The sequence below is a fragment of the Ovis canadensis genome, chromosome 1, assembly GCF_042477335.2.
Source record: "Ovis canadensis isolate MfBH-ARS-UI-01 breed Bighorn chromosome 1, ARS-UI_OviCan_v2, whole genome shotgun sequence".
Taxonomy (NCBI): domain Eukaryota; kingdom Metazoa; phylum Chordata; class Mammalia; order Artiodactyla; family Bovidae; genus Ovis; species Ovis canadensis.
Window position 1 is genome coordinate 15,697,182 of NC_091245.1, and position 10,091 is coordinate 15,707,272.

Here is a 10,091-nt window from a genome sequence, read left to right on the forward strand (position 1 = left end):
AGTGTGGTAGGAGAGATGGACAATAAACAAGTAAATGAATGATTTGATTTCAGGTGGTAATAATACAAGGTAAGACAAGATTAGGGGAGAGGGTGGGTGTGGGACCATTTGGGTGGAGCAGTCAGAAGGAGGCTACATTTCAACTGAGACCTGAAACAGGAGGCAGTTGTGTGGAGATCTGTAAAAAGAGCAGAGCAAAGGTTGACGTCTGCATTGAAAATGGTTTGGTGGAGGTATTGGTTTGAGAATCATCAGGGTGTGTAAAGCCACGAGACTGGGTGAAGTCGTCTAAGGAGAAAGCATGAAGAGAAGAGGACTGAGCCTTAAGGTCCATCAGCTTTTAGAATTTGAAGAGAGAAGAAAAAACATTTTGAAGAGAAAAAAAATGAATCATAGTCCTTGCTCTTAAGACGCTCACAGAATCATGGGGCAACAGACTTAGAATCTCTTAGACATGCTTTATGGGAGCTAGGAAGGTTGGGGAAACCTTCCTAAGGACAGAGCACTTGAGCTGAGTCCCGGGGGCAAGTTAGGAGTTAACCAGCGAGTGGTGTGGAGGTGGGGAGAATAGTCCAGGCAGACTGTACCATGTGATCAAAGAGACCTGCAAGAGCACAGAACATTCCAAGAAGCACAGGCAGTTCCATGCTTCTAAGGTCCAGGTGTCATGAGAGGTGGGACCTAGCTGGGCTTGGACCAGATCATGGGGGGCTTCCCACAGCCCAGGAATGAGTTTAGCCTAAACTGTGGTAAACAGTGGAGTGACACAGTCAGATCTGAGATTCAGGCAGCTCACTCTTGCCTTGCTGACAATGTGTTTGAGAAACAAGACCAGATCTAGGGGACCAGGGCTGAATAAGGGCCAAGTTATTAGGAGGTGGGAAAAATGAAGCCGCTCAGAACAGCATCTCATGAGGCACGTGAGGTGCTAACAGGTGCAGCATAAAAACCTGAAATCAGCTTGGGAAAGATTGCGTGTCATGTCAGCTCTTGCTCATCTAGAATATAAATATCCAAGTAGAAAGGGCTCTGAAAATTTCCGTGGTAAAGACTTAAAAAAAAAAATTAGTTGATTATATTTTTTAAAGCAGTTTTAGGTTCACAACGAAATTGATCAGAAAGTTTAGAGTTCCCATACACCTCTGTCCCTCACTTAGCCTCCTCCACTTTTGACATTCTGCACCAGAGGAGTACATTTGTTACAATGAATCTATAGCAATAGATCACAACATCCCAAATCCATAATTTACAGTAAGTTTCATTTTGGTGTTTTGTAATCTGTGGGTCTTAGCAAAGGTACAATGACATGTACTCATCATTATAGTATCATACAGAGTGGTTTCACATCTTGAAAATTATCCGTGCTCTGCCTCTCCATCCCTTGCTCCCCCATAACTCCTGGAAGCTACTGATTTTTTTCTTCCCCACTGTCTCCATAGTTTGGGCTTTTCCAGAATGTCATATACCTAGAGTCATACAGTTTGTGGCCTTTTTCAGATTGACTGCTTTCACTTAGTAATATGCACTTTTGTCTTTTCATGGCTTAATATCTCATTTCTTTTTAGTGCTGGATAATATTTCAGTGTCTGAATGTACATAATTTATTTTAATCTATTCACTTACTGAAGGACGTCTTGATTGCTTCCAAGTTTCGGCAATTATAAATAAAGTTGCTATAAACATCTGTGTGCAGGTTTTTGTGTAGACATAATTTCTAATTCCTTTGAGTAATTACCAAGGAACATGGTTGTTGAATCATATGATAAGTGTATATTTAGTTTTATAAGAAACTGTCAGGTGTCTTCCAAAGTAGCTGAACCATTTGCACTCCTACCAGAGATGAGTGAGTTCCTATTGCTCTACATCCTTGCCAGCATTTGGTGGTGTCAGTGTTTTGGGATTTAGGCCATTCTAATAGGGAGGGATTGGGGGCAGGAGGAGAAGGGGATGACAGAGGATGAGATGGCTGGATGGCATCACTGACTCGATGGACGTGAGTCTGAGTGAACTCTGGGAGTTGGTGATGGACAGGGAGGCCTGGCGTGCTGCGATTCATGGGGTCGCAAAGAGTCGGACACGACTGAGCGACTGGACTGAACTGAATAGGTGTGTAGTGGTAACTCACTGCTGTTTTAATTTATAATTACCTAATAGGTAATGTTGAATATCTTTTCATATGTTTGTTTGCTATCTGTATACCTTGATTAGATTAAAATTGAGAACTGTTTGTCTAAAGATTCAATTAAGAGAGAAGAAAAGTTTATCTCAGAGGAAGGGAAAATACCTTTCTTTCTGACTGTACTGGGTCTTCGTTGCTGCGAACAGGCTTTCTCTAGCTGCAGTGAGCGTGGGCTTCTCACCACAGTGAGTTTTCGTTGCAGAGCACAGGCTCTACAGCACGCCAGCTTCGGCTCAGCAGTTGTGGTGCGTGGGCTTAATTGTCCCAAGGCATGTGGAATCCGCCCAGACCAGGGATAGGACCCATGTTCCCTGCATTGGTAGGTGGATTCTTAACCACTGGACCACTAAGGAAGTCCCCTGGGGCATATTATAAATAGATAGAGCTAAACATTATATTAGGGTATTCCCAGATGGCTCAATTGTAAAGAATCCACCTGCCAATGCAGGAGACACAGGAGACTTGGATTCAATCCCTGGGTCTGTAAGATCCCCTGGAGGAGGAAATGGCAACCCACTCCAGCATTCTTGCCTGGAAAATTCCATGGACAGAGGAGCCTGGGGGGCTATAGTCCATGGGGTCTCAAAGAGTCAGACACGACTTAGCGACTAAATGCATAGGCATGCATACACACCTTACATTGGCCACTCCTAAAAGCTAGGATGGCAGAAATTCCTTTGTATAATGTAGAGAAAGGATTCCAAAACTCAGGGAATTCTGGGACAAATTACCAAACATGTCATTCCTTTTCCCAACCTAATAAAACTGAAGGCATTCCCTTTACCCAATGGCTAGAGACATACTTTGTTATAGAAGTACTAGACTCATTAAAACATGATGTAGTGGGTGTTCTCTATAGGCCAAGTACAATTCTCTAGTGAAGTGTACTTCCTATTTTCAGTGGACTTGAGCATTTCCAATAATAGCCTTTAACAGTGGCCCACCTGCAATTTATGGTAATCAGAATGGATACCAAGATCTTTGGAGATGATTAATTAATTGAAGCTAGGGACCCAGACAAATGGCAGCTCACTAAAGCCCCACTTGATCTGTATAGCCAAATTTTCTCAGGGTTTGGAGACAGATGTCAATAAGATAGAAATATAGCCTTATATTCTGTTGCTAGACCTAAGTTCACAGCCTATTGAATAATGGAGAGACAGGTATTCTTGAGGATGGAGCTTGTAAAAGCCCTATTAATGTGTAATGTATATCTTCTGGCTTTCCCCCAAGGGACCCACTACCATTTTACCTGGGTAAATACACTAGGGAAACTACACAAACACTCGGGCAACAGTTAGACATTAACTGTTAACTATCGCTACGTCCTACGCATAGTATTTTTGTCCATGTGTCAGAGTGGAAGCATATGGTGATCAGGTAATGATGGCATTTTGACCTAAGTCAGCCTCACCATAGGCCAAGTGGAACCTTAAACCCCTCCTGTAGCAGTTCCCCCAAGTTTCTGAGTGTCTAGTTGGAAAAAGATGCCCTTAGCAACTGATGGATTTCTTACACTGACTTGCTGACCTGTGAAGTAAGGACTGTTGAAGAAACAGTGAACTCTTCCCTACTGAAATAACAAACCAATAACAGTATTACATCTCTGGGGGAGATTTACAAGACCACAGGTCCATTTAACTTGAAGTCTAGCTGGTGCAAAAGATAGGTGGGTTTGGGAGAATGACAGTAAATTATGGTAAACTTCTCTAGGTTAATACCTCCAAACTGGGTTATCCTCATTACAGGCGCTATTCTGGAAGGCATCTCCTTTTTGAATTTAATCAGGATAATGCTTGACGTGTGACATAGGTCTCTTAACATTATACTTTGGGAGAAGTAATTTATCCTGATAAACGAAAATATCAGACACAATCTGCTTCCACGTGATAGAACAGCAGTGTGAGTTTACTACCCAATCTGAGGAATGTGCCAACTCTTAGATCTATGCAGTAGTTCAGTGTGTAGAGGCTTTGGCTCTCTCTCCACAGGAGATTGTATTTTCCAAAGATGGCCTCACCGGCATACACCCCATCCCACATGTTCATCTTATCATCGTGACATTGGCCTTCTTCCACGGAAGAGGTCTATTTTCTCTTCCTTTGAACATGAATAGATCTTTATAACTGCCTTAACTAACAGAATATGGCAGATACGGCCTCACTTCCTGGGCTAAGTTTATGCAAGGGCTGTATGGCTTCTTCCTGGTTCTCTCTCTCTCTCTCTCTCTCAGGACTCTTGCCCTTCATACCAAGCCAATATATTTTAAGAAAGCTCAGGCCACATGGAGAAGTCACATGTGGGTTTCTGGTCAACAGCTCTGGCCAGGCCTACGTGACAATAAATAACCTTCAGATGATTCCAGTTCTTTGCCTTTGCATCTTCCAGTTAGGCTCCCAAAATCATGGTGCTGCTCTGTGCCCTGTCTGAATTTCTGACTTAGAGAAACTGTGAGAGACAATAAAAGATTATTGTTGTTTTAAACAGGAACTAATAGGCAATCTATCATATAAACCAATCTGTAAGGAATCCTGCCACATCAGTGAATTATCTGAGGCATGTTGGGCTGATCCTTTTAAAGGAAGGAACAAGTTGTTTTCTGTATGCTGTATTAAAAAAAGAAGTACCGCATGAGATGAGTCCCTTTGGATTTGTGAAGCACACACACCATAGTCAGATGTATTGACCCAGCTGATTTTGGGGGTGATGTGAAAAGCTGCCTATTTCAAGTAGAGCTCAGAACAACAGATGTTTCTCTTATTCAGGCTACAGGCACTTCTTCCCTCAGCTCTTGCAATTCGGTAGATTAGTAGTAGATCAGAATACTGTATGGACCCTCTTACAAGCCCTAAGTAAAGAACCAATAATGGGACTTCCATAGTGGTCCAGTGGCTAAGATTCTGCATGCCCAAAGCAGGGGCCTGGATTCGATCCCTGGTCAGGGAACTAGATCCCACATACTGCAACTAAGAGTTCACGTGCTGCAACTAAAGATACTGCATGCTGTAACGAAGACCTGGTGCAGCCACATAAATAAATATTAGAAATAAAAAAGAACCACCAAGGAGGCAATTATGGTTTTCAAAACTGAGCTCTCTTTGTCAAGCAGCTCTTCCTACTTGGCCTTGGTGTGGATTGAATGCCAGATCAGGAGATCCCAGGTGTCATGGGCTTCCCTGGTGGCTCAAACGGTAAAGAATCTGCCTGCAGTGTGGGAGACCTGGGTTTGATTCCTGGGTTGGGAAGATCTCCTGGAGGAGGGCATGGCAACCCACTCCAGTATTCTTGCCTGGAGAATCCCCATGGACAGAGGAGCCTGGCAAGCTACAGTCCATGGGGCCTCAAAGAGTTGGACACAACTCAGCGATTAAGCACACACAGCACATGGGACCAGAGCTGCCATAACTGAACCGAGTAATGGTCTACCTGCATATCCTTGGAAAACCTTCAACGTCAGTATCTTTAGATCTTTTCCTCTTTGGCCAGGTGGAGTCACTGGAGAAGTTTTTCAGATTTGCTGCCCAGGGAATATAGACCTGGGTAGAAGCATTCTGGAAAGAAGACTGGGAGTCTCAAGTTCAGTGTGTAAAAGTCCACATAGCCTTGCCTTGTTCCCGGTATTTCCAGCATAGTGCCCACCCCTCAACTCTGCCTGCTGTTCTTCAGTTCAGAGACCCCTCTGTTTTATCTTTTCCTTAAACGACTCCTCCAGTCTCCTGCAGAGATGGTCAAAGGACAGTCACCTGACTGGAGTAGTGTAGAGACACTGAGAATCTGCTTCTAACAGATTTACAACCAATATTCTATGGTTAGGATTGCCTGAACTCCCCATTTTCAGAGGGACCCCTAGGCAACCAGTTTGTTTGCTTTTGGGGATTCTGGAATGTAATTAGGTTGCTTCTTGGCTTTCCCACTGCTCACTAAGGATTCAGCCTTTCAGGACTCATAAGGCTGAAAGCACTCATCCATTAGTCGTTCAGTTGCCAGAATTTTGTTTTTCTCCTGTCTATTCAATGTATCCTTGGGTTTATGCCTTTGGTTTTAAGTCCTTTTTTCTGCAGTTATGATGGGATTTTTTTTTTTTTATGGTATGATGGGATTTTTGTGAGGGAGTGGAGCTAAATACATGTGTTCCATCTGCTCCCTTTAACTAGGACTTAAGACCATATGACAAGGACTAAGAAGGCAGAAAGGGCAGGGGATGAGATCCTTCTTTTGGAAAGGGGTGTCGTTTTCCCAGGGAAGAGAGTTATGGACTGATAGCTTCAAGGAAAAGGACACCTGTAGGATGAGGGTTGTGACTACAGTCCCTGTGAAGTTCAAAGTGCCAAGTACTTTCTGTTTAAGAGAGGTCAAGTTAATTACGATCGTAATTCTGAATTTCCATGACTCTCCTATAAAAGTTAGCATAAAACTGTTCAGTCTGGTTTAGGAATCCTGTGAGGGTTTAAGGAAAGCAGGAGGAAGATGGCTTTATTATGTCCCACTATCTTCCAGGATGGAGAAAGGGCATTAACTTTGAGTGCCCACCCCCTAGCGAAAACAATAGATCCTGGAAGATTGTTCCAGAGAGGACAAGAGAAGAAAGAAAATCATCTGTTTACTCTCATGTGTTAGTGAAGGTTGTTCGTTTGAGGAGAAAGAACTCCAGCAAAACCCTGAATTATTTAAGTGGAGTGACAAGTTGATTTATAAACCAAATGAATTCATTGGAAGCAGAAGTTCAATGCTGGGGTGACTGTGATGCTGAAAGACAATTTTTATTTTTAATTTTTTATTGTGGTTGGTTTAAAATGTGTTGATTTCTTCTCCATAGCAAATTAACTCAGTAATACAGATTATTCTTTTTGATATTCTTTTCCATGATGGTTTATCCCAGAACATTGAATATTGTTCCCTGTAGTACCTTGCTGTCTGTCCATTCAGTATGTTATAGTTTGCATCTCCTAACCCCAAACTCCCTGTCTGTCCCTCCCCCTCCCCCATATATGAAGGTACACAAATTGTAAATGTGCTTGTATTTATTTTTAATGCGTATTAGGAGGAATAGAATTGGGCTAAATATAGAATGTAGGATATTATTGCTTTGAATGAGGGTAGTGTGCACTGGTAAGGCACTCACGTTACAGGGACTGCATGGAAACACCCTGGTGGTCCAGGGGTTGAGACTGCTCTTCCACTGCAGGGGGTGAAGATTTGGTCCCTGGTCCGGGAACTAAGATCCCACATGCCACACAGTGTGGCCAAAACAAAAACAAAAAATACGAAGACCATATGCCTTGTAGGATCATTGTTCATGCCTTCAGTGACTGTCTGATTTGGGTTCTCTCAGAAACGTACTCTGACAAAGGATTGGGCCCAAGTAGTTTATTTGGGAAATACCAATAGGAAATGGGGGAAGGAGGTAGAAAGGAAAGTAGCCAGTAAAAGGTACATTATTAAGCTAGTTACCTCTGTAGGAGTGTTGTGTGCTTAGTTGCTCAGTCGTGTCTGACTCTTTGAGACCCCATGGACTGCAGCCTGCCAGGCACCTCTGTCCATGGGGATTCTCCAGGCAGGAACACTGGGTTGCCATGCCCTCCTCCAGGGGATCTTCCCAACTGAGGGATCGAACCCAGGTCTCCCGCATTGCAGGTGGATTCTTAACCATCTGAGCTTCCAGGGAAGCCCTCTCTGTAGGAGACTGGAGTTTAATCTCACTGAAACTCTGGGAAACTGCATAATAACCTCAGAATCATGCCATCTAGTGTGAGCAGTCTGGGCACTGTCAAACCAACTGATCAGAATCATTGGCTGAAGGCAGGTGGTGGGGGTGCTTGCATCTCTGCTCAGTCGTGTCCAGCTCTTTTCAACCCCATGGACTATAACCTGCCAGGCTCCTCTGTCCATGGGACTTCTCCAGGCAAGAAGTGGGTTGCTGTACCCTCCTCCAGGGGATCTTACCAACCTGGAGACTGAATCCACATCTCCTGTGTCTCCTGCATTGTGGGCATATTCTTTACCCACTGAGCCACCTGGGAAGCCTGGTGGTGGGGGTACTGGGAGGGTAATCACTGTTAATTCCCTGCCCAGCTGCAGGGATGCAAATACAGGCAGCTGGCATCACTGAAGCACACTGGAAAGTCTAAAAGGTATGCGTACGACACAAACAGTATCAGCTCCTGCAACTAAACTTACCATTGTAAGTGCTTGGAAGTGTTGATAGTACAGATAATTATGAGAGCTAGCATAGATTCCTCCTGCATTTTTCCCATCATTTGTCTGCTGGAAGTTGACAATTATTTGTGATGGAAAATACTTAGAAAGTTAAATAATTATAAGTTGAAATTGGGCCTCACTCTGTCATTACTTATAATGTTAATTTCTTTTTGACCCTATCAGAAATCAGGGGTGAAAATGGTAATTCTAAAGAATAAGGCTTGCTGGTGATGGAATGAAACACCAACACTGCAGAGTGGTTTGAATCTTTTTACTTTAACTCCTTGCTTCTTACAGCTGCTTTACTTTATATCTTTTGCACAACAACCTACAGGGCAAGTTGCCAAACACCATAATTCAGCGACTATACAGTGTGCAGGAGCAGGGCGAGATAACCTTTACCTTAACTTATTTACTGCAGCTAAGACTTTGTTTTGGGGAACTTCCTTATCAACTTAGAATCCGTTTTGTCCCTGGGTCTGTTCCTTTTGAGGAATCAGAGAAACATCCTTGTGTGCAAGAAATGTTCTTTTCCCACGGGAACAAACAGAGGATTCCTAGCTGAACATCTCGTTTGCAAGAATGTTCAGCCCTGGTTGAGAGTCTCGTTTGCAAGCACTTCCCAACCTTTCTTATACCTTGTTCCCTACAAAGGCTGAACATTGTAATAGAAATGTGAATAGCAATGGTGATTTGAATAAAATTTACAGATGAAAAAGATTAGTTTTCATTCTAATTCTAAGGAAGGGCAATACCAAAGAATGTTCAAACCGTCATACAGTTGTACTCATTTCACATGCTAGTAAGGTTGTGTTCAAAGTCCTTCAAGGCAGGCTTCAGTGGTACATCAACCAAGGACTTCCAGATGTACAAGTTGGGTATAGAAAGACAGAGGAACCAGAGATCAAATTGCCAACATTCCTTGGATCACAGAAAAAGCAAAGAAATTCCAGAAAAACACCTACTTCTGCTTCACTGATTATGCTAAAGACTGACTGTGTAGAGCACAACAAAGTGTGGAAAATTCTGAAAGAAATGGGAATACCAGACCACCTTACCTACCTCCTGAGAAATCTGTATGCAGGTTAAGAAGCAGCAGTTAGAACTGAATATGGAATAACAGACTAGTTCAAAATTGGGAAAGGAGTACTTCAAGGCTGTATATTGTCACCCTGCTTATTTAACTTCTACGCAGGGTACATCATGCAAAGTGCCAGACTAGATGAATCACAAGCTGGAATCAAGATTGCTGGGGGAAATATCAATAACCTCAGATATGCAAATAATACCACCAAAATCAATGCAGATGGTGACTGCAGCTACAAAATTAAAAGATGCTTGCTCCTTGGGAAAATAGCTATGACAAACCTAGACAGTGTATTAAAAAGCAGAGACATCACTTTGCCGACAAGTGTCCACATAGTCAAAGCTATGGTTTTTCCAGTAGTCATGTACCGATGGACTTCCCCAATAGCTCAGTTGGTAAAGAATCCACCTGCAATGCAGGAGACCCCAGTTCGATCCCTGGGTCAGGAAGATCCCCTGGAGAAGGGATAGGCTACCCACTCCAGTATTCTTGGGCTTCCCTTGTGGCTCAGCTGGTAAAGAATCCACTTGCAATGTGGGAGACCTGGGTTCAATCCCTGGGTTGGGAAGATTCCCCTGGAGAAGGCAAAGGCTACCCACTCCAGTATTCCGGCCTGGAGAATTCCAT